The following is a 26219-nucleotide window of genomic DNA, read 5'->3' as shown; positions in this document are numbered from 1 at the left end:
TGGTTTCCCCATCTGTAAAACACAATGGATTCATTCAGTAGTTAATAACTATATACCATGAGAACTAAATTATGTTTTTCTGTGAATTAATATACTCTACTGATTTCCCTTTCCTTCCTTGAAAATGTACATTAGCTTATTCTGAAAAAACAGATTGATAACTAGAAAGGATATCTTTTAGAATTATTTTTTAGAGAAGGATATATTATATAAACAAGGTTAACAATACATATTTACTTTATGGACTTCAAATCATGCTTACTACAGGTAAGGGTACCTGAAAATAGTATCATATATCATACTATTTTGTGCATTGATCATAACCAGTGTAAGCCTGCGTAAGTTTATACTTTATTTGTAGTATAATGAGTCAGTGTTTCTACAGAAGGATTTACAGGCTCATTCACAATATTTCATAAGAATAAAATGAAGACATTATTAAAGTATTGAGAGGTCCTTAAAGGTGGCCTGAGAAGTAATTGCTAAGAGTGGGGAATAAGATGGGGACAGCTCTTCCATCAAAGAGTCATAACCCAATTCAGTAGTTTGAAGTTATTTTTGAGAAGTGACTGCCCCATCATGGATTCTACTCACCAGTCACCCTTACACATCACTAGGGCCTTGCAATTAATTCCTGCCAATGGAGTATGTGCAGATGTAGTATATGACACTATGGGGTCAAGGTAGTTTTGAAGTGAGAATAGTCTTTGTAGTTTTGCTTTCCCTCTCTGCCAGCTGAATATGAACCCAGGATGATCTTAGAAGACGTGTGTTGATGATGGTAAAATCTCCAATATTCTGGGTCCCTGAATGACCGTATGGAGTAGAATTCTCTACCCCACCGACTGAAAGCACCTGCATAGGACTTTATATCAGTGAAAAAAAATAAATAGTTATTGTTTTAGGGCACTGAAATGCGGAGGTTGGTTTGTTAGAACAACAGACATTATCCTATGTTACCTTTGCTAACACAGCAAAGACACATTTTACCCAAACCTCCAGAAAAAGATGAGACTGTTTCACAAGTCAATGATAATCTGAGGTGAGCAGAGGGTACAGAAACCGTGAGCACTGGCCTTTAATTAAAACAGTTAAATCAACCCATACAGGCAAACCCAAAATAAACCAGTTGTCTCAGGTCTAAATAAAAAACATGCAAGTTACTATAGAATTTTCCTAAATGTTTTAAAGGTCTGTTTCCTACAGCTAGATAGACTTATGTATATTTCCCATTAACTTTAAATATTACCACCCTTAAAAATCACAGTGATGTTTTGGTGCAAGTAAAATAATCTTTACATGATCATAGAAGGCACCTGTTATTATAGTTACAAACCTAAAAAGAGCAATTGCTGTTAGAAGTATCACTTTTCTAATACATCTAGGATTATGAAAGACAGGGTTTAAGAAGGAGATCAGTTTCATTAGCCATAAAAAAAAGAGTGGCATCTGTTACTTGGTTTCCAGGGAACTGCTATGGTTCAACAAAATAGTTCTTTTAAAGAGCTGTTTTCCTATCACCATATTAGATCCATGCTGGCAGCTTACGCTTAATGGGGGAAATATTCAGGGCCTTATTAGAGAAGGAAGGTGGGATAGATGAGCTTTTCAGGGGAAGATGGGTCTTGTTAGCAGATTAGTCAGTCCTAAATGCTCCCAGAGTGTGTAATACAGAGTAAGACACCCAAAGCAGAGTCACAGAGTCTGTATGTCTCTGTTAGACCAAGATGTCATTTCTTGAGCCCTTTGTTTGTTTTATGTTCCCCTCTATTTGCCCTTTCCACTGTTTGGTAGGGATTTTTAAAAAGTGATAAAAGTATCAGTAAGTGAATTTTGCTACTTTTGGAACCTTAAGAAAGATGAGAAAGGAGGCACAATATATCTGTGTACCAGAAAGCAGGAAAGAACCTATGAAGGGTCTGAGGGTTTACCGCATTTGTAAGCTAATAAGTTAGCCTCTTACAGTTTTATTGATGCTGGCAAAAGACCCAAGACACGTGGGTCAGAGGCAACGGGACTTATTTGTACCAATATCAGTAGTGAGAGTATCAGCATGATATTTAATTTCCACAATGATGTGAAGAGTCTGAGGTAATACTGGCACACACAACGGACTGCCTTCCAGGAGAGGAACCCTGAGCTTGGCGAATATGAATCTTTCATAATGGACAGCATGCTAGTCCTTTGCTCTGGAGGATAACACTATCTTTATCTTCCAAGGCTGTAAGCCAGCCTACCTTTGGTCCAGACAAAGACACTATTTCTACCGTCAAAGGCTGTTTACTATACAGACATCCTTGAAAAGAAAAGAGTTCAGAATTAAAAGGGGCAAACTTGCAAGACGTGTAAAATGCAAGACACTCGTGGACATGAGAATTCTCTCCCTCTCCTTAGTATGTATACATAAATATTTATATCTATTTTTATATATTCTCTACTTAGTGTGTGTGTGTGTGTGTACACACACACACACACAAAGGCACAGCAAGGTTATTTAACTATGTAGAATAGAGTTTAATAAATACTAATTTTTCATTGATTGAATTAACTATTTAGCAACTAGAGATCTAATTAAATATAGAGAAATATATAACATAATATGTAAGTATATATTGATATAATATATAAATATATAAAACATAAGTAATATATAATGTAAATGTACACTTAAAATAGAATATAAATATATAAGTGCATGCTTAAATAAACCTGTTTGGTAAAGAGTTAATTCGATCAATCAAAAACAAGTATGTATTAAACCCTATTCTACATAATTAATTAACTTTTCTGTGTCTTGTTCCCTCACCTGTAAGACTAAGATAGTAAAAATATCCACTAATTGCATTATTTTGAAGTTTAAATGAAACTGCATATAAAGCACCCAAAATTATAGTTGGTTTATATGTATCAGTTCAAAAATGTTAGCTCTTATTCTTTTATTATTATATTCATGTTTAAATTTTATCATGTTTTCAAAATCAACTGTTGGCTATAACTTACTTTACTAGGTAATTATTAATAGCTACCTATCTATACAGATATATGTTTGCATATATGTATATATAACGCTTTGCACATTATAAATATATTCTAGCTATAATTTTATTCACCTTTCAAAAACTTAACTGGAATGATTTTCTTCAGAATGTAGAAGTCTGTTTATTTTATTATTGTTGATTCAAGGAGACTCAAGTTGAAGTGTAGAATCAAGTTATAATAGAAGAAAGATACTAGTTTATGACATTCTTGCCCGCTCCAGAAACAGGTCCTGAAGTAGCCTTATAATTCTCTCATCCTTTGTAGACAGAACCCTTTTAATAAACTGTGATCCATCAGGCAATAGGAAAAGCAACAGAGGCAGTTTGGGAAGGAAACTGAAAGGACTTTTATTAAAAGCACTATGATTTTCTCTTTAAAGAGTATTCATAGACAGCCTGTTAAAAGGGAGTGAAATCTTCCATTCTTGTGAGAGAACTCATCAGGAGAAAGATTCTTTTTTTGTTGAGACTTGCATCTACCAAGAACCTCCTTTTCCACAGCAGGACCAGGTCATGCTACAAAACATATGCTCCTATTTATGGCGCTTTCCTTGTTTCTCAGTGGTCTCAGATCATCTTTCACTTCTTAGGCAATGAAAGCTTAAAGGGAAAGGGAAGCTCAGGTTATAATGAGCTCGAGCTATCAGTAGTTTGTGTACAGGGTGGAGGCAGGGATGAGGCAGGAGTAAATTAGAAATGGGGATAGCAATAGGATAAAGTTTGTTGGGTTTATTCTTTTGTTAAATATTGTGTATGAAAATTTTCTCTCCTTGATCTTTAAAATCACCCTCAGTATTCTGACCTCAACTGAAATGAAACAGGAAAAGTCACTTGCTGAATTGAGGTAGGCAAAGACAAAAAGGCTACTAATTTCCCCAGTTATTTACCCTGTCTGTCTGCAAAAAGCACTAGACAACCAAGATAAATGAACGTGCACCTGCCTGTTTATAATGACGAGCACGCCACCGCTAGTGCCTACTAATTACCAGCCCAGGAGCTTAATTAAGATCTAATTATTCATTTTAGTACCATATTGCCTTAATTCTCCTGCAAAAGAGGTCAATCCACAGATACAGTCAGTAGCAGGTCAGTCACCCACCTGGCGGGGGCATGTAGCTTTTGAGGCACTTTTAGAGCACACATGATGGATTTACTGATTTTCCTTTTATCTTTCAAAAATAACATTTTTTGTTGCAATAAGAAGTCCTCATGTCTCCAAAAGCTTCCATTCACTTCTCATTTAAATGAATAAAACATTTTTTTAGAATGACATTTATTTGTACATTTGAAGGCATGGAAATGTGCATAGTAAGTACAGTTAGCTGTTGACTTTTTTATTTAATTCATGGCTTAGTCTAAAAGGCTTGAGATGGTTACTTTTTCCTGACATTCACAGCAAAAAGAAAATCCTGCAACAGACCTTAACTTCTGGGATTATAATACAAGTATATATTGTTCCAGTCCTTGTAATATGTCATCAGTAGAAAAAAAGATGCTGGGGGCTCTAGAAGAATTCTAGAAGCAAAGGGATAGTCTCCTCCCACACCTCACCCTGATTCCTGTTCATAATGTCTACACGAAGCAGCAGGGGATGCCCTTTAAAATTGGCACCTGCCTATTTGATAATATAACTTCTTGAAAACAGTGTTAAATTGTGCATATGCTAATTTAACTGTATTATAAAGGGTGTATAGGAGTGAGGGACTTCCATTACCTATAGGACAGACTGTTCTTCCTGCTTGGGAGAATTTACTCTGAGATATATATTCATCTAACCAAGAGATCTTGGAAGGAAAAGTATATACAGCTCTGACCTACTTATCTTTAACCAGTGAAGGTTACCAGTATTTACTAAGAGAGCCTGTACAACAAGTAGTTATCATTGCTTTGAGGTACACGTGCAGTTTAATGCCCGAAAGATCTTAGGGTTGCAAGTGATTTTGGTAAATACTAGTAATCTTCACTGGTTAGAAGTGGGTAGGTGTGGGTCATATGTCCCTTTTCTATCCAGATATCTAACGGGTGATGTTTCAATGCAGATACAAAAATTTATTAAAGAAGGGGCTCAGTCACTTAAATGGCCCACAGGGCTTAGGAACAATGACCATAGTCTATAATTCTCATATAATCCCATGAAAAAGGAGAATGATTTTTTATGGTTGGGTCAGGGCTTTGGTGATTTTCCCAAATCCATCCTATTAGGTTCATCAAAGTTAAAAAAACTTTTATGTGAGTTTAAATTTTGGTTGTGCTAAAAATACCATCCAGCCATGCCAGATTATGAAGTTTATTATATAGTATTTATAAATATCCAGAAGAAAATTTTGATATCAAGAAATTTATGATTTCTATTCTTTCCCAGACAACTTTTAAAAAGTGGCAGAAAGTCACTTAACAAGGGTTAAGAAAAGAATAAGAGGAATTTGCAATCACAGACCTTCCTGTTAGTAAAATTGGATATAATTATTACTAATATAACCATGCCCAGGATCACAAGAATATTTTTCTTTTTAACAGTAACTAAAATATCAAAAAGCATCAAAGAGAGTGCAGTTTTTAAAAAGCAAATTTATCTAATGGCTGCCTACTTTGTAGCTTTTGATTTTGATTCACGTCTATTAAGGGCTAACTTCAGCAAATCCCAAACAGTTTAGAAATATTAGACATATTAAGATAGGTTTATACTGTGGCTATACTCCATCCCCAAATCTTGATGACTTGAAATATAAAGTTCATTTTTCACTCATGTAAAATGTACTGTAGGGCCTTAGAACTCTGCAGTGTACAAACTAAATGTGGTGACTCAGAAATCCAGGCTGTTTAAAACTTGTAGCTCTGCTATTAATAACACATGAGTTTTCTTCTTACCCTCAAGGCATAAGAACAGAACTGGAGAACCATGAGGGCTTTTTTTCCTGCCTCGGATAAGAAATGACACTTATTGCTTCAGCTCACATCTCATTGACCACGACTAGTTGCATGGTCCCTTCTCATTGCAGGGCACTGGAAAATGGGGGTAGAGATAAAATGTTAGTTGAGCATCTGTGTCTTTGTGAAATTAGATTATTAGACACTTTAAGAGCCAGCTCTGAGAAAGAGCACAAGGTTCCCAATATTCTCTTTCCAAAAGGTTAATTCCTAGAGTTTACATGCAAAAAGTTCTATGAGATAGGGTAAGATTTTGATGATGTGGAACTTATTGGTGGAGAAAGAATCAAAAAGGAGGGTAGTCAGACTTACAAACAAATGACACTCACCAATTCTGTGTTCTAGCCTTACTGCCTTCGTCCCTTTTAGCTAGTTTTCCTTCCTGGGGAGGAGAAACACAAGTATTTCCTACTAGGCTACAAGAGGAGCAGCAAACATAACACTGCTGAAAGTGACGGAAAGCATTCTCCCACATTCCCTGCCCCATCTCTCTGCTCTCTTTCTGTCTTTCTGTCTCTCTGTCTCTCTCTCTCTCTTCCTACCTCCATACTTTTCCCTCTTTCTTTCCCCCTCCTCTTACTCTTTTGCACTTGAAGACTCTATGCTCTCTTAAAGACAAAAATAACACATGCAATAATTTTCTCCTTTCTGTTGCTCTTTTATTTAAAATTTTCTTCTGCCTCATCACATTAGGAATGAGATGTCTTCCTTTTATTCATAAGTTGATAATTTTTGTTTAGGTTTCCTATTTGGAAAATATAAAAAAGGATCCTCAAATTGAAGGGAACAGTTTTTTCTCTTCAATTTCCTTTTTATATTATAGAAAATTTCCACTTATTTTAAAGTTCCCTGGTTGTATTTCATATTCACAGGTCACTGATCTCACAATTGACTGAACCCAAATGAGAAAAATGCAAAAACATTTAATAATAATAATATAGCTATGACCCAGTATGAAAACATTAAACTAAATTCTTTTATAAAAATACCTCTGACATTTTCTGACTTTGCTTTTATTTTTAGGGTACAAGATGATCCCCTCAATATCCCAGTATAAGAAACTGATTTTCACAATTCTGAAGTATCAATTTTCTCTAAAACAAAATTTGTTTCATGCTAATAAAATTGTATTTACTTATACTGTGACTAGGAATCAACTCAAGATGTAAATGTCTCCTTTTATTAAATATCATGGGTTGATAAGTTTTTATGTTTTTAATTATGATATTGAAAGAAGACAGTATAATTTTTCTCACTAATAGATTTTTAAGTATACGAAAAAACATTTCTTACTTATCTATAGATCAGCCTCCATAATGGGTTATGGAAGATAAGTCACCCACAACCTCCCAATATGACTTTATTTGTAGATATAATTAAATTAAGAATCTGGAGATAAGATCATCCTAGATCTTAATCCAATGACAGGTATCTTTATAGGAAGAAAGGACACAGAGACACACACACAGAAAAAGAGAATGTGAAGATGGAGGCAGAAATTGAAGTGATGCTGCCACAAGTCAAGGAATGTTGGGCCACCAGAAGCTGGAAGAGGTGAGGAAAGATTCTCCCCTAGAGCCTTCAGAGGGAGTGCAACCTACTAACACTTTAATTTCAGATTTTTGGCTTCCAGAACTGTGAGAGAATAAATTTCTGTTGTCTTAAGCCATAAAGTACATGGTAATATGTTATGGCAGCCCTAGGAAACTAATAGAGTCTCCTAGAGGTTCTGCCCTTCAGGACAAATCTTTAAAACTAAATATGTGAGAAAAGCCATCCTGTGTTAGAATCACATATTTTGGGAGGCTCAACCAGAGCCCAGTAATTAAAGACACCAGCTCCTAGCCTGGACACTTACTCACTAGATGATTTTTAAATATTTTTTCTGTCATGTATTTTTAATTAAAATAGTGAAGACAATTTAAAAATTCTATGCTAAAATACCTTCTCTTTTTCTTACTGAACAAATGAATCCTCTTTGGGAAAGTGAAAAAATAAAGTTCCATCACAACTATGGCTTGAAAATGAATTTAACTTATAAATAAGAAGATTTTAAACTGCATCAGTGTGTATGTGCAGAAAGAAGAGGATATGGTGAAGAATCACTTTCCTCATGATATGAGGTCCACTTTATGGGAAACTACAAAGAAAATTCTTCACATTATGGCAAAATATCATTGCATCACATTTTTATCTCTCTGCATATCTTTAAGCCTTTTTAAAAATATGAGACAAACTATGGAATTTTTTAAAAAGAAGTTTCTTTTTCTACTTTTTGAAAAATAAAACCCACCCAAATATGACCTATACTTATACAGTTAGAAAAAATTGACACTTTTCTATGTTCTCAAATGCAGATCAGCTAAGTAGAATGAATTTTCTGGTACAGCCTAGACTCCACATCCCCTGGTTTTTGGAAGAACACCTGTACTGCAATTTCTTGACACCCCTACCATGAACGTAGAGAGTAGCGTCATGCTTAATATTCAGGACGAGACCCACCACTGACATTTGCAAGGCCCAGGGCAATAATCCAAATGCGAGCTCACGGATCTTGTGTTTAATTATTTTAGAGATGTAAATCAAGCTAACAACCTCAACTTGAATTCTCCTCCCAGTACTTTCTCTTCAGTATAGGACCGTGAATTGCAAGTAGCTCATTTGGCTAGTTCTGTGAGTTGGAAGGGTCCAGACCCACCAACATCATTCGGTCTTCCTGCAGACCCTTTCCCCTCACTTTAGAATTGGAGCCTGCAAAGTCCCCTCCCAGTTTCCACCTCTGTTCATAGATTGTCCAATCTAAACTACCATTGCTCACGTTGGGTCATGTTTTTTGTTGTTGTTGTTGTTTTTGCTGCATTCCAAAGCACAGTCTCTAGTATCATAAGGATCCAGTTGCTAACAGTAGTTGGTCCTCTCCCATTCATATTTTGGGTTCGTGAGAATTTCTTATCATATTGTGTAGTAGATGTTGTCCCTGGATGTTTTACTTATTTGTCTATATAGTTGTTCTATCCATTTTTGAGGGAGGATTCATAAAGAAGAAAAGACTTCACACAGAATTCTTGCTTATATGAGAAGGACCTATCCAAGCCTCATTTAATTCATCTATAAAATAGGGGTAATGATAGTACCAATCTTATAGGACTGAGATAAGAATCAGATAACATGAGACATGTGCATTTTTAAACACTGGCCCCAAAGTAGAACTTGAACATATTAGCTCTTATTTTTAGCCATTAGGATCAAGCATGTTCAGAAACTTCTAGATTCTTTTTACCATGAAATTCCAAAGAAGCTTTTCTTACATGGTTTTGGAACACAGACCAGATAAGAAACAGAAAACTACAGGTGGTAGGCGGTGTCATTACTCACAATTGCAATTACACTAGAAAGGTTCTTGACAGCCTGCTATTTGAGGGAAGGTGCAGCAGTTAAAAGCAGTAAAGAACTATTCTTCTCCAGTACAATAATGGACCCTTACAATTTTCACATAGAGATTATAGTGTTGTTAGTTAATAGCTTGAAAAACATTTGAAGTATCTTTAAATAAAACCTCAGAAGTTAACTCCATTAAAAGTTTCAAAAAAACTTGACCATAAAACATATTTTATTAAGAACATAGTAACCTTGTCATCCTTCCTTTGCTTAAATAAATGGCTACAGGGCATATATATATATACCAAGAGATTCAGTAAAGTTCAACTCTAAAATCTATTTTTATTCTACTCTATGACATTATGACATATTGTCACTGTAATAATCTCTCAGTGTAATCTTGGGATTGTTTGTCTTTGACCTCTTTTTTTTTTTTTTTTTTTTAGCCTCTCTTTTAATTTCCTTCGAGTATAAATAACTGAATGGTTGAAGTTGACATCTGAGCCACTGTTTTGAGGTCGTTTGCTATGCAGCAATAGATAACTTGAACAGAATGAGAGTGAAAAAGGTAGAAAGGGCTTCCCTGGTGGCGCAGTGGTTGAAAGTCTGCCTGCCGATGCAGGGGACGCGGGTTCGTGCCCCGGTCCGGGAGGATCCCTCATGCCGCGGAGCGGCCGGGCCCGTGAGCCATGACCGCTGGGCCTGCGCGTCCGGAGCCTGTGCTCCGCAACGGAAGAGGCCATAACAGTGAGAGGGCCGCGTACCGCAAAAAAAAAAAAAAAAAAAAAAAAAGGGTAGAAAAATTCAAGTGGAAAATTTAATTTACAGTAATCAAGATAAGGAAAAAACAGAGTCTCATATCTAAATAATAAAAAAATCATCACTTTTTGGAAGATGAGTCATTCATTTATTTCAACAAACATACTCTTTTCTTAGTAACAAATATATTTTCAACTCTCTGTTAGACACCTCCACCTGGATATCCCGTTGGATTTTTTTAACCTAAGCTGTCCAAAATGAACACATCCCCTTTCCCTGAAATTGTCTCCTTCTCCTAAATTAATACTTCTGTTAATGTCAGGGTAAGCCTAACTCATATTCAAATTCCAATAGGTACATTCATAAAATAGATATAAAGCCATATATACATTCTGGCTTTCAGCTAGTCATCCAATCATTCATTCCTTCAAAACACAATCAGTCCCTGCTAAGTTCCAGACATAAAACTCAAGGCTGAACTACAGAGACGACCAACCAGTGCTTCTTCCTGCCATCATGGGACTTCCTACAACATTCTATAGCAGCAGCCTTTGCCATTTCATTTCCATTATCTCTGCTCTCTTTCTAGGCATTATTTCTTCTCACTTGAACTAACGGTCAGTTTCTTTACTAAGAGAACTGGTTTTTCTGCCTCCTCTTTTCACTGGTCTGGCTTAACCATGCTGCTAGATTGACCCTTCTATGCTGATTACTGGATTCCTTGGCAAAAGTGATTCACTGATTTGGTACTAATCTGCTTCCTTTTCTCAGAACTTTAATTCAGCATTTAATGAAACATTCACATAGCATCATCCCTCTTTATCGAATCCTACTCATCTGCAAAGCACATCTCAAATGCCACCTCTTCCACGAAATCTTTCCTGTGTGTGAGATATCTTTTTGTTCATTTCAAAATCAGTTTATTGAGGGAAGGGGCACCATAGAGTCTAACATGTATTATAGTTATATAAGGTGAATAACTGTCCTCTCCAAACCATGGATTTAATCATCTTCTACCTGGAATAGCCTTTCTCTCAATTGTTTAACTTTTTTGACCCTAATTCACCATAGTCCATTTTCGTAGTTGATTTTCAATTTAGTAGGCTTTACAACTGGATAATGCATTTCATCAATGTTAAAGTTCTGTCTCTGCAAGGTAATACACTTACCATTGCGGCAGCTATGAATAGAGAAATGAAAAGGATCAGATGTCTCAGAAATTTCTATGTGAGTTTATATTAATGATTCTGAAAATCGGTAAAGAAGATAAAAGTTAATTCAAATATCTTTTTTCAATTTGTCCTAGAAGAAAGATGACAACGCTAAAGAACATAGTCTTTTACTGCCTCACCGACATGCAGAAGAATATATCAGACTTAAAAAAAAAAAAAGTAAGTCTCTTACTGCTCTGGAAACTTTTTCTTTAAATGTTTCCCACATAATCAGTTTAATGAACTACTGTTTAGTTAAAACATTTTCTGCAACATTTTTTTTCTAACAGTTAAAGCTGTTCTTATTTTCATGCAGTATTCATTCTTATTTTCAGAATATTTTTTGTTTAAACCCTTGTATATAATTCTGTCTTAGAAAAAGAAATTCCTGAGTATTTGACTGAACTTTCAGCCACACGAATCTTTTCCAGTACTGTCTTCCTAACATTAAAAGCTGTACATATTTCCATCTGGAAGTCTTTTTTACAGAATTTTTGTTTAAACTTTTGTATGCAGTGATGCTTTAAAAACGTAATTGCCCACGATTTGACTGATTTTTTTTCAACCACACACACCTAGTAAATGCACCTGAGGAAGTCAGTTGGTGAAGCAAAGCCCACTTGCCTTAAAGACATCCAGAAGATGTGGTACCCCAAAACAAACAGACAAGAAAAAAGATTCTCTCCATCCTAAGAAATCTGCATTTCCATAGCTTGAAGAGCAGAAGCAATCTTTTAAAACATATCTTTACCTTAGTTCTAAGCAACCATAATTCTTTATAAAACATGAGTATCTAGATGTCACTAAGAGGCAGCCTGACACAGAGGTATGGATGTAGGGCTTATAAGAGGGGCATCTAGACTCCACTACAGACATTGGGAACCTGGGGGCAAATGACTTCACCACTGTGAGGCTGCCTCAGTTTCTCCTCCCCAACCTGCAAAATGGGAATAATAACCCCTCACCTTCAGGATTCAGATAGGAACTAACCAGTATAACCAATGGGGGGGCAGCTGATCTTGGTATAGCAGTTGCAGCAATAGTAACAGAACAAAAGATTCCTGCTGCAGGAAGGGGTGGGGTGTGATTAGTCATGGGAAGTGGATGTCATCTTAGTTAGAAAAGTTTGTATTCTACTGATATTTTCTTACTGAGAAGCGCATTAGGAAAGGGAACCATACTTGTGTGTCTTAAAGCTGTAAGGAATGTGATGTCTGTGAAGGAAACACAACAGAACTGCTGCATATCCACACCAAAGAATCCTATTCTTGAAGCCATGCCTTTCAGTTTATCCTGATGGGTCATGGCTTCACTGAATGTGTCCCTCTCCAGATGACACATCAACAGGGTTGAACTAAATTATCTTCCCTGTTATCGTCTGGTTGCTCAACTGAGTAGGAACATGGAGAAAGACTTGATTTCCAGAGCACACAGTTAGAGGCATCTATCAGCTAACTTGTATGTTGTGCTTTCCACCTTTCTAACTTTACTCTGATGGAGGTCCGCAGTGGTCCTAATGTGCAAATTGGTCTTCTGACTTGGGTAAATGGAGGGTGCCCGGATAACTGAAAGCCATCCCCTCAGATAACTGTGCTCTGGAAACCAAGTGGGAATGCGAGTGGTAACTAAAACTGAAATGTTTCTACTTGATATATTATTCTGGTCTAGTGGTTTCAGCTTAACTTTCTTTTTGATGAAATGAAGCCACTAAGTCCCCAAATACCCACTTCACTTGGTATTTTGTGGGCAGAGAATGTGTTGATGTAAGAACTGTAGAGATGGTGTTGCACTAATGTGAAAAGTCCCTGTCACCCCCCGGCCTGGAGTCTGTAAGCCTTTTGTCTCAGAGCAGCCACTTTTAGATTATGAGCATCCTGACATGTACTAAGAAAGATTGACTGCTCCCTGGAATTTGGGGTTTGGGAAGGGACACACCACCTGCAGCCACAGGTCAAGAATCTATAGGAAAGACAGCTGTCAGTGTGGTGCAGGAATTGTGTAAGGGGCTTTTAGAGAATTTCCTTACAGTTAAGAAAACGGAATTCTTTTGGATGGGGAGGAATTAGCATGTATAAAAAGCTGCCTGGCTTTTGTTATTTCCATAAATTATAGTAATGACCAAATTTTGAAGTGTGACAGGCTTGTTATTTGATAAGAAGATGAAAAGGACGTATTAGAGCAGGAATGAATATGGCGTTGATGGTAATGACACCATCGTTATCATTATACTTGCCTGTATTGGTAAATAGTTACAGTCAAATTCTAAGAAAAACATGCATACATCTTGTGGAGGTAGAGAGGGAGGGAGTAATTAGGGGACATCTCGTAAAGGAGGTGGCAGCTGACCCACGATGCAAGGAAGCAAAGCGACTATAATTTTGATTAATCCTAAAATGAATGTGCTTGCTCCTTGCGTCCCCAGCCAGGCTGGTGTAAAAGCCCACTTGTTCTTTTATTATTTATTTTTTTTTTTTGCGGTACGCGAGCCTCTCACCGTTGTGGCCTCTCCCATTGCGGAGCACAGGCTCCGGACGCGCAGGCTCAGCGTCTATAGCTCACGGGCCCAGCCGCTCCGCGGCATGTGGGATCTTCCTGGACCGGGGCACGAACCCGCGTCCCCTGCATCGGCAGGCGGACTCTCAACCACTGCGCCACCATGGAAGCCCGCCCACTTGTTATTTCCACAAGCATTTATATCTCTCTCATTTCCTGTCCAGCCTTAAGGCAGTAATTACTAGCAGCAGGATCAGCTAGTAAGTAAATCATTTTGCTGCCTCTCTGCAACTCTTCCTACTTCGGGCACTATTTCTGCTAACTGGACTTTGGTAAACAGCACTTTGATAAATAGTAAGCCCCTGCCTTTCCCCTTTCTTCTCTCTGCATATTCCTAAAATTCTAACACACTTCTTACATCAAGTTGGAAGAGTGCGCTGAAACACCCCTTTTCCAAGTGTCTCCCTCCTATTATACTGCAAACACCCAGAGGGCACAGAGTTGCCCACTGTAGATGGTACATCCACGTTGACAGAAACGAACTGAAATTCCAAATGGAAAAGCTGATGCTTCCTTCCCTTCTATTCACCCCTGTTAGAAATATTTAATCTTTAGCTATCACTTAGTCTCCTCCTTCCAAATATTCTCAGAATTCCACTTATGTTCTGAATGACGCTTCATTTTCTCCAGATATCCTTTAGATTTTCAAGATACTATCCTCCTAACTTTCAGCAATTTTATGGAATTTCCCTGGGTTTTTATTCCTCTCATTTGTACCAGCCTGGTCGGATCCATACGTATTTACAATTATTTCCTCTTAAATCTGAATTTAGATTCAGAATATGTGAGTCCAAATGGAAGCACTTCCTTTTACTAGATTGGATACATTGGGCAAGATGGTTTGCTTCTCCAAGCCTCAGTCTTCTTTTTGGTAAAATTTGAGTGTTTATATTTCTTGGGCCTACAGAGCTGTCATAAGGACCAAATGAAAGAGGGTTTGTACAATGCTAGGGACATGATAATGTACTATAAACATGTTAGCTATTATTTTACTGAGACTAAATATATCAACCACATATAACAATAAAATTCCGACCCACAACCTGTGCAGCAACCAGCCATGGAAGCCAAACCACAAGCTCTGTAGCAATTGGCTCCAAAGGGTTAGAACTTGGTCAACAATTGTTAGCTCCCCCAATTTTTGTAATCCTTCTCCCCCACTTCCAATTCAGAACTAGCCAGAGAAAGCCAAATAGGATTCCTCCTTTCTAGTTAGCCCACCTTCAACTTCCCTTGCCAGCAACCTCCAATAAAAGCATTTCTAAAAACTTCTCTCATTTTTTCCACTACACAACTTTTCAATTCTGTTACCTGCCTGCCTTTGAATCTCTGCCAAATGAAGTAATAGTGACTTTGCTAAAGCAAATCTGCATAAATAACCTCTGTTCTCATTTGGGTGGTCTTTGTGTATTTTTATAATACTATAGTGTATATTTAAATTTATTCCTATAAAACCTGACAATACTATGTATTTTTTTCTCTCAGAGAAATCCATTCATTGGCTTAATGTTGATATTTATTAAACATCTCCTACATAATAATACTGTGATGGCTCCTCCAGGGTTTCATAAAAGACTAAATTATGTAGAGCCGTAAGTTATGTGGAACCCTGTGGAACACACGGCTTTGCTTGGAAGATACGATACAAAATAAGAAAAAGTAAAGTCAGAAATTCAAGACAGGCTAAAAATAATATGTTTATAAGGTAAAATCAGTGATATAGGCTATAAACGTCCTGATTCCAAAAAGTAGATATCACATATGCTTACCCAGGATCTAGGAAGGCTTCACGCAGGAAATGTGATTTGAACTGAGATTTGTAGGAAAGTTCTAAACTGAGGCTGGCAGCAGGAAGTGAAGATAATCCAGACAGGGAAACATCTATTAGTAATGTCCAAAGCAGGAATGTGCAAAAACCTGATAGGAAAGCGTGTAGTAATTGCAGCAGCAATCTGTTGGGAGATAAATGGGATACAAGAAAGTAGTGGCAATTAAGACTATAAAATCATTCACCAAAATGTGAACTTTATCCTGAGAAGCTCCTGAATGTTTGTGATCAAGGGCATAATATGTGTAGATGTAATTTCAAATTTAGAAGTCTTCCCTCCAGATGTTAACTTCTCAGCATGTGTTGGGAAATACTTCCTCCTACTTGGTTCTACTTAGAATAATTTATGAATAAAAGTATTGCTTTTAACATAACTAACTTTCTAATATTTTAAATTATCAAAGAATTTCTAAATACTGAAATCATGGTCTCTGTTTAATTAACTTTCCTGGGAAAACTCCTTTTAATGCTTGTTTAGTTAAAAAAGCATGCAGAGAGAAAGACTTTGGAGAACATAAAGACATTATGCATATTCACTTCTTATCCATTTTTTATTGGAGTATAGTTAATTTACAATGTTGTGCTAGCTTCAGGTGTACAGCAAAGTGATTCAGTTACACACACACACACACACACACACACACGCACACACATATTCTTTTTCAGATTCTTTTCATTATAGGTTATTACAAGACATTGAGTATAGTTGTCTGTGCTATACAGTAGGTTGTTTTTCTATTTTATACATAGTAGTATGTATATGTTAACCCCAAACTCTTAATTTATCCCTCTCACCTTTTCCCCTCTGGTAACCATAAGTTGGTTTCCTATGTCTGTGAGTCTATTTCTGTTTTGTAAATAAGTTCATTTTTATCAGTTTTTAAGATTCCATGTATAAGTGGTATCTTATATTTGTCTTTCTCTGACTTACTTCACTTAGTATGATAATCTCTAGATCCATCCACGTTGCTGCAAATGGCATGATTTCATCTTTTTTATTGCTGAGTAATATTCCATTGTGTGTGTGTATATATATATATATATATATATATATATATATATATATATATATATCTCACATCTTCTTTATCCATTCATCTGTAGATGGCCATTTAAGTTGCTTCCATGTCTTGGCTATTGTAAATAGTGCTGCAATGAATATTGGGGTGCATGTATTTTTTTTTTTTTATGCTTTGAGACATTTTATTTAAATTGTTTTTAAAGACAGCAATAATTTATGCCATGAACCAAACGAGGGTGCCGATGAGCATCTTCTGAACTGCCTGGTCACTGCCCCGGCCCCTGTGCTCTGCCATTGCTGGGGGCGGCCCTGCCGGGGGTGAGAGGTGGTCAGCTTTGGAACAGTGACAGCAGGGCCGAGGCCAAGACCCAGGCGGGAGGCCAGGAGCAGACACAGAGCCACTGCAAGTAGCCGGGCGTTGGGATTTCTTCCCGTTATTATCACAGTGACCCTGGGGAACCGCGAGGTGACCTGGGGACGTGGCAACCTCAGTCCCTGCACACAGCGATTGCCCTGTCTCTCCTCTCCTCCCCCTACCAATCCCACAATGGTTCATTTTTTATTGTTTGTTTTTTAAAAATATATAATTTTGTAAATGTTCCATAAAAATACTATTATTCCTAGTCAAACACAGATATTGCAATATGAAGGGTAACTGCTCTGTCTTTGCTCTAGAAAATGTGAAAAGGTCATCATATCGGATAACATAGAAGAGTGTGGAAACTTTACGTATCACAAAAGCCAGTACCGAGCACGCGAGGGGGAAGCATTGCCAGGTGCTGGGCCGGGGCCCCCTCCGCACTTCCCTGCTCAGTGCCGGGGCCTGTGGACATGGCAGGGCCTGAAGGGTCCTCTCTGCAGGGAGGACATCATAGCTTTGAGACACAGACAGTGGCCACACTCCGTCCCAGTGGCTGGGCCCCCGAAGCCACCTGCTCAGCCCGAAGCACCGAAGAGCCGGTGATGATGGGGACGTGGCCTCTCCTCCTGCAGCAGTGAGGCTCCACCTGGCCCTCAAGGTGCCTTCGCAGGCAGGCCTGGGCCGCAGGAGCTGGCGGGGCCTGTCCCTTGAGGCAGGAGGCCTGGGCCAGTGGCCGCGCCTTCAGTTCTCGGAGAGAGACAGGGCCAGGGAGGCCTGGAAGGCAGCCTCCTCGTCGATGCTGTAGTCCACGAAGGTGTCGTAGGAGAACTTGCGCCGGGGGAGCAGGTGCTGCAGGAAGTTGGCGCTCTGGTAGCTTGGGTCGCCCCAGGCCATGGCCGAGCAGATGGAACACACCCCGCGGCTGGGGGTCGCTGTAGTGCTTGTCCATGCAGTGCTTTACCAGCTTCTGCTGGTCCAGGCTGCGGGCGCCACAGTAAGGGCAGGCGAAGGTGGACCTGTTGGGGACGGCGCTAGGGATGGGCTGGGATGTGCGCACCACAGGGACGAGCTTGGGACAGTTAGCCATCTGCTCCTGGACCTTCAGGCAGGAGGCAACGTGCACCCTCATCTTGGCCAGCGTCACCTTCTTACTGCAGCCCTGCAGGGTGCCTTGTAGGATGAAAGCTGCTTCTCCACGTGGGCGGCCTTGTCCACTTTCTTGGGGTCGAAGGGCAGGCGGCACCGTGGGCACAGGGGGGTTGGCACCTGCAGGCATGGCCGGAGGTACTCCTCGCAGAACCTCTAATTCTTGCAGCCAGTGGGATGGTTTCGCCGCTGAACAAGCTGTCCTTACAGGGATGCAAGGAAAGTCGGCCTCCCTGTCCCTTCTACCCACTGGCTCCACTTCTGCCTTCCAGGGCCGGCATGTATCTTTTTGAATTAGAGTTTTCTCGGAATATATGCCCAGGAGTGGGATTGCAGGATCATATGGTAGCTCTATTTTTATTTTTTTTAAGGAACAGCCATACTGTTCTCCATAGTGGCTGTACCAATTTACATTCCCACCAACCATGTAGGAGGGAGGGTTCCTTTTTCTCCACAGCATTTATTGTTTGTAGACTTTTTGATGTTGGCCATTCTGACTGGTGTGAGGTGATACCTCATTGTAGTTTAGATTTGCATTTCTCCAATAATTACCAATATTGAACATCTTTTCATGTGCCTGTTTGGCCATCTGCATGTCATCTTTGCAGAAAAGCCTATTTAGGTTTTCTCCCCATTTTTTTGATTGGGTTTTTTTGTTTGTTTGTTTGTATTAAGCTGTATGAGCTGTTTGTATATTTTGAAAATTAATCCCTTGTTGGTAACATCATTTGCAAGTATTTTCTCCCAGTCCCTAGGTTGTCTCTTCTTTTTGTTTATTGTTTCCTTTGCTGTACAAAAGCTTTTAACTTTAATTAGGCCCCATTTGTTTATTTTTGTTTTTATTTCCATTACTCTAGGAGACAGATCTAAAAAAATATTGCTGCAATGTATGTCAAAGAGTGTTCTGCCTATGTTTTCCTCTAGGACTTTTATAGTATCTGCTCTTACATTTAGGTCTTTAATCCATTTTGGGTTTATTTTTCTATATGTAGTTAGAGAATGTTCTAATGTTATTCTTTTACATGTAGCTGTCCAGTTTTCCCAGCAACACTTATTGAAGAGACTGTCTTTCCTCCATTGTATAGTCTTACCTCCTTTGTCATAGATTAATTGACCATATGTGAGTGAGTTTATTTCAGAGCTTTCTATCCTGTTTCATTGATCTACATGTCTGTTTTTGTGCCAGTACCATACTGTTTTGATTACTGTAGCTTTGTAGTATAGTCTGAAGTCAGGGAATCTGATTCCTCCAGTTCCGTTTTTCTTTCTCAAGACTGTTTTAGTTTTTCTGGGTTTTTTTGTGTTTCCATACAAATTAAAAAATTTTCTTGTTTTAGTTCTGTGAAAAATGCCAGACATTATGCATATTCATTTTATTATCAAGTCTTCACTGGGCTTTATTTGTAGGTCCATACTCAGCAAAACTTCCATTAAGAAAAAAAAAAGTCATGAACAACCTAGGAATAAGACAGGAATAAGGACACAGACTTACTAGAGAATGGACTTGAGGATATGGGGAGGGGGAAGGGTAAGCTGTGACAAAGTGAGAGAGTGGCATGGACATATATACACTACAAACGTAAAATAGTTAGTGGGAAGCAGCTGCATAGCACAGGGAGATCAGCTCGGTGCTTTGTGACCACCTAGAGGGGTGGGATAGGGAGGGTGGGAGGGAGGGAGACGCAAGAGGGAAGAGATATGGGGATATATGTATAGCTGATTCACTTTGTTATAAAGCAGAAACTAACACACCATTGTAAAGCAATTATACTCCAATAAAGATGGTTAAAAAACAAACAAAAAAAAACTAATATGCTGTAAAGTTCTCTGTTGGATAATGATCACAAGCAACTCTAAACAAACAAAAATGATATAGCATGAAAGCTTACAAACAAGCTGAGGTAGAGTTTTGGTTTGTAGTGTTTTTGTTATTTTTCTGAAGTAGAAATGCCACCTTTCCAATAACTTTGAAAGTAAATCTTAACTTGCTGGTAAATACACTATGATAACTACTTTCAAGAAAGAAAAATTCAGAGGCAAGAAGGAAAAGGGCATCTTTTGAGGTTGCTCACTAGCCCACCAACATCTGAGCACTGAGGTGAGTCCCTTCATGGCCATAATCTTTCCTCATCATCTGGTCTCCACCATCACAGCCAAGTATGTCTCCCAGCCTTACTCTATTAGATGTTAGAATCTTTATTTTGATGCATTTTATCTGTTAAAATTTCTAACATTTATTTTCAAGGTAATCTCATTATATGTTCAAGGTTTGATTTTAGTGGAATATCAAGTGCATGTATCAAACTGCTCTCCAGATATTTCATTTGAGGACTGTAGAAAATCATATGTATTATTGCTATGTCAAACCTATTTTGTTTCCTTTCTCACCTCCCTTTCTGTCTTTCTGAGGCCCAAGCACATACTGAAGATACTCAACTCATTTAATATTTCAAAGCAACATTGGGAGAATGATTCTTTCTGCATCTATTAAGGAGGTGTGTCAAGAAGTAAATGTTGTTTTGGTGTTGAATCAAACTACTGACAACCTCTATATCTAGAACAACCAGAGTTCATAAGTCTTTGGTGTCCCGGAGAAAGGAATCCTTAAAAAAAGGAAACGTTTTCCTTATTGCCCACAGGGATGTATCCTGAGAGTCTAAAATGTTGACCCTAAGTCTGCTCAGGAGATCAGAACAAATTATTTAAACTTGAAAAGTCACTTTGGACGCCCCATGCAACACCCATCCCACAAACGCCTTATGGCTTGAAGCATATGAGTCGAACAAATATATGAATCATTGTACATTCTTCTGGAATCTCCATATGTTCGACTGGCCAAGAGTAAGATTGTTTTCCACTGGATTGTACCATCTTTCCTTGAATGATTATGCTTGAATTATTAGAGCAAAGCTATAGAGTTTTGCAGTGTATCTTTTCTAATAGTTGTTAAATATCAGTGAGTTGAATATCTCTTCTCCATGGAAAGACAGCTTGGTAGTAGTGAAAAACATACAGAAAAAGCATGGTTGGGGACATAAACTAGCCGTATGTCTCAGATACAATAAAATATTTTACATTGAAAAATAATACTTCATAATTAAAACACATTTTTGGTAAAATGATAACAAGTGCACAGATCATATAGAAAAATGTTTTTTAAAGGGGAATAAATGAATAAAACTTAAAGATAGTAATAAAAGAAGAGATTTAAAAGTTGAAAAGATTGAACTACATATTCTCTCAGGTGATCTATAATGAAAAGAGAATAGATGGCATTGCTAATGAGAGGGGAAATGTCCCAGAGTGGAGTGTCAATCACAGCTTAGTCAAAGAGAAGTTCAGAAGTAAAACTTGGCAAATCAGAGGAGGTAAGTAGTACCAGAAACATAAGGCTTTAAAGTGAGACACCAGAGGAGAAAAAGATAAAAGTTGCATAAAAAACAAGCAGGGATATTTACAGATAGAAAATTAGGTATGTATAGAAGGGAGAGTTGAGGAGGAACTTTGAAAACTGGAAGTGATTTTACCTGCAGGTTAACAGGAATTCAACAGCCCAGTAAACTGGTCCTTTTATTATAAATTTCCCTTACATCTGAGGTGCTCATCATATGGTGAAGATAAAAACCAGAATAATATAAACTTAACATCAATGTGCTGACTTGGAGACCAGAGGAAGTCATATTTTCGACTATGAAAAAATGGGAAGTATATGGGACCACAGAATCCTAGGGTTGAAGGCATCTGACGGGTGTCAGTTGCTTGAGTCTCATTTATAAATTATTTTCCAAAAGCTCATTACTTCTAAGGCAGTCCATTCTGGTCAGAATATTCTGTCAGATGTGTCTACCTTGTATTGAGTTGGGGAGTCTCTCCCTGTGCATCCATGACTCATTGGCCTTAACTGTAGGGCCACATAAAAAGACTCAAGCCTTCTACATCAGATCCAGCTACTGTGCTCTTCATCAGGTGGTCTATTCAGGGTAACATAAAGACGAGTCTTCTAACCAGGGTTCGTAAGGTATGATTTTAAAACTCTGCTATCAGCATTAGTGTTCTTCTTTGAGCGTACTCCACTTACTTTAAAATTCTTAGTATAATCTGATTAGCCTCCTGGCCACTATTATTTTAGGAAGGTGATGTCAATCATTGAGTTTTGCAATGAGCCATATCATACTGTTGACACTTACTGAACTGATTCAAGTTCAACACATGCTGCTACTAAGCCATCTTTACTGGATCCTGGATATATATGAGTAATTTTGTTTTCTTTCAAGTTTGGGACCTTACATTTACATCAGATGATACATTATTTTATTGGTCTGTTGTTCTGTTTGTCAGGACATTTTTAGCTCTTCATTCAGTCACTAGATCACATATCTTGCTCAGTACAGTGTCTGAGCCACCATGTCATTTAATAACTTGATATGTCATTGATATAAAAGTCATTGAAACAGGGCAGAAGACAGAGCACAGCATCAAAGATGTCACTCAGGTTTGGGATTCAAACATTCCTAGGTGTATGATCAACTCAAACACATTTCTTCAGCTTGTCCTCAGTGATAACCTGAGAAAATGTGAAATATTTTTCTACCCCATTTCTCTCATTTGCAAGATTAGTAAGCCCGTATAAAAGTTAAATTAGATAATAGAATATTTTCTTACTGAAATTTTGCATGATCCTAGTGATCATGGCTTTCTTATTTTTTCTCCTCATGTCCTAGGTTATCTTCTTTTAACTATGTGTTTAAAAAATAATGATAAAAGTAAGGGGTTCTCATGATAAAATTTAAAGTCACACAACTATAAAACATAAAAGACTTTCATTGTCTCCAGTGCCCATACACAACTCCCTAGAAGTAACACAGTTAAAAGTTTGGCATATATATTCTCAAACATATTTCATGTTATATTCATATTCATATATACAGATAGAGGAATAGTTATACCCTGTATCTGTGAGTTTGGATATAGATAGAACGCATATATGTTTATACCATCCATCTATCGTACGTCTCCTGTTTATGAATGCACCCACCTAACTACCCAACGCTTTCATCCTCTTCAGCTAATGGCCTTTTTTACTCTAAATACACTGATTTATTTTAATGGAATAATTCAAGTTACATTGTAATTTACATCAAGTGTAGATAACTTCTATTTGCTTTTCCAGATTTATTTGCCACCCTTTTTCACCTTCTTCTGTGTCCTGGGAGGCTGGCATGCATGGACCACATCAACAGACTCCCTTACCCTTTGACTTTCAGTTTGGTTGAACCACAAGAAAGCACCAGCAACACATTGGAGAGAAGGGGAAGAGTCACCCTTCCCTCTCTTAAGGTTTTTCTTGCACTGGCTACCTCCCTTGACCAAAGGTCCTAGCTCCTGTGAAGGTGGCCCTCTCTTCTTGTCTTCTGGGGACCCTCTATCTCTTTCCTCTTTAGGCACAGAGATGATAACTGTGCCTGTTGTTTCTAGCGCCATTTCCCCTATGCCTTGCCAACACCTTGCCAACACATATTTAAATTGTTCCTTCATCAAATTGAATGGGCGATCTGTTTCTGACAAGCATTCTGATAGATATATTTATTGACGATTTTTAGATTCTTTACAATATTTTACTACTGCAAAAAATTTCAGTGAGATATGTTTTACACATATCGGTGCACAATTTAGTTAGTGTAGGAAATGTTCTAATTTAGTTAGTGTAGGAAATGTTCTATGATCCTCTACTTTTTTACAATTTCCAGATATTTCCAAATTTACCATAAAAAAGGTATACATTTGGACTTACAATGATACCGTGTGAGAGTCTGTGGGAGTGTAAACTGAGTTCCCTGTACAGTATGCAATCCACCTGAAGTATTTAATAATTCATTCTAGAATTTTCCCTTAGTTTGAACTAGAAATCACGGATTACTGTTTTCAGAAACCATTTCTGATGTTTTAGGAAACAACTGGAAAACTCTATTTCTCAGCATTCATTTCTCTCTCCTCTTCCCAGGATCCTTCCACAATATCTGATAGTAGGTTTGACTTCATGCCTGAATCCCTTAGTCCGGGGCTGGAACCCACCTGCAGCATTAATGAAAAATCTGGAGTGTTTACTAAACCTCTTTAACTTGGAGGGATTCAACTTCAAACTCAGTCTTTCTTTCACTAGGAAGCTGTTAATATCCTTGTTCAAGACTTTCAGTTCTAGTTATTGTTTTCCCTCTGGGCTCCCTGGAGCCTCCCAGCCCATAAGTCCATCAAGGATGGGTGGAGAGTTTGAAAAAACATTTTTTGGGTTTTCTCTCTGTGGCCCTGCCTTCTGAGATACTGCCTTCCTAGTTTTCCAGGCTTGGAGACAGTCCTGAAATCCAATAAGTTATGACTTTGTACTTGAGTATTATCTTTGGCTTGCTGTGGGGACTGGGGAGTGCCCCAAGGGAAAATCAATATGGATCCTTCAAGGGTCATATGCTCTCTAGCTCCTGCGAACATTAAGTTCCTTAACCAGTTCCTTTTAAATATTTTGTTCAGAGTTTATTAGCATTAGTAGTATAGTAAGCCACTCTACCATTACCAGAAACCAGAACTTGGTATATGACCTTTTAACTTTTAGGAGTCAAGTAAAAGCCTGGGTGTTTGTATGCAACTATTTTTGCTAAATTTTACTAAGTGAGGAAACAGGTGATACTCAAGAGTTAAAACTTTGAGATAAGAGGGTTCCTATTTTATCATCTGTGACAATAATGGAAATTCAAGGCTTAAAACCCAGACCATTTTGTTACTAAGTGTATATATTAGTCTTAGAATTATAATAAACTTTAAATTTTATTTTATCATTCCAGTTTCTCTCAGAAATTCTTACATAAAACAAAAAATGTTGTAATAGCTTTATAGAAGTTAATTGAATGGTTTCAGAAATGACTAAAACCTTACACTCTGGTCTTGCGTATTTCGGGGAGAATACTGGACTTGAGTTCAGAGGCATGTGAGGCTCTCTACACTCAGCACATTAATCGCTGAAAGTGATTAATATGAGAAAGGCTGTACTTTTCCATTAACTCACATTCCTCATTTACCTTTATTGTTATCTAAGAAGAAAAGCTTTATTAAAATAAATTTGGTAGTTTAAAGAATAATAGAGAAGGTACTTAATTTAATGAAGAGAGAAACTGCTTTTAGCACACTTTTGCGGTTTGGAAGCACACACTTAAAATCCAGCAGTTGAAAGACTAATTAGAATTCATTCTTATCTTTTTACTAAAGCATGAACCATCATGTAAGCATGGTTCAGGATCTTTTTAGCTTATCTCTAGCTTTGGCTTTTAGCATTTTCAAGTTGCTTTTCCTCCTGTGCACGTCCATTGCTGCTACTAACATCACAGCTTGTGATTATTAGTTTACACATCTGTACCCTCTGATCGCCTCTGTTTTACTCAGCTTCATGGTCGCTGTACCCAGCATGGTGCCTTAGATGTGGTAGGTACAGAATGAAATTTAACTGTAAGTAAATTTATTTTGAATGACTACATAAACAGAAAGAGTATGATGTTAAAACTTTATGATCAGGAGAAGTAACAACTGACACTGCAGAAATACAAAAGATCATGAGAGATTACTACAAGCAACTCTATGCCAATAAAATGGACAACCTGGAAGAAATGGACAAATTCTTAGAAATGCCCAACCTGCCAAGACTGAATCAGGAAGAAATAGAAAATATGAACAGACCAATCACAAGCACTGAAATTGAAACTGTGATTAAAAATCTTCCAACAAACAAAAGCCCAGGACCAGATGGCTTCACAGGCGATTTCTATCAAACATTTAGAGAACAGCTAACACCTATCCTTCTCAAACTCTTCCAAAATATAGCAGAGGGAGGAACACTCCCAAATTCCTTCTACGAGGCCACCATCACCTTGATACCAAAACCAGACAAGGATGTCACAAAGTCAGAAAAGTACAGGCCAATATCACTGATGAACACAGATGCAAAAATCCTCAA

The 26219-nt window shown here is 37.9% G+C and overlaps 1 pseudogene; it reads right to left on the bottom strand.

Annotated features, from left to right (window-relative positions):
- Window positions 1–17691: 17691 nt before the first annotated feature.
- LOC137204812 (E3 ubiquitin-protein ligase RNF114-like) lies at window positions 17692–25929 on the bottom strand (annotated as a pseudogene).
- Between the last annotated feature and the right edge of the window lie 290 nt (window positions 25930–26219).

The sequence above is a fragment of the Pseudorca crassidens genome, chromosome 13 (assembly GCF_039906515.1).
Source record: "Pseudorca crassidens isolate mPseCra1 chromosome 13, mPseCra1.hap1, whole genome shotgun sequence".
In the NCBI taxonomy this organism is placed as follows: Eukaryota; Metazoa; Chordata; class Mammalia; order Artiodactyla; family Delphinidae; genus Pseudorca; species Pseudorca crassidens.
This window is presented reverse-complemented; position numbering and strand designations above follow the sequence as displayed.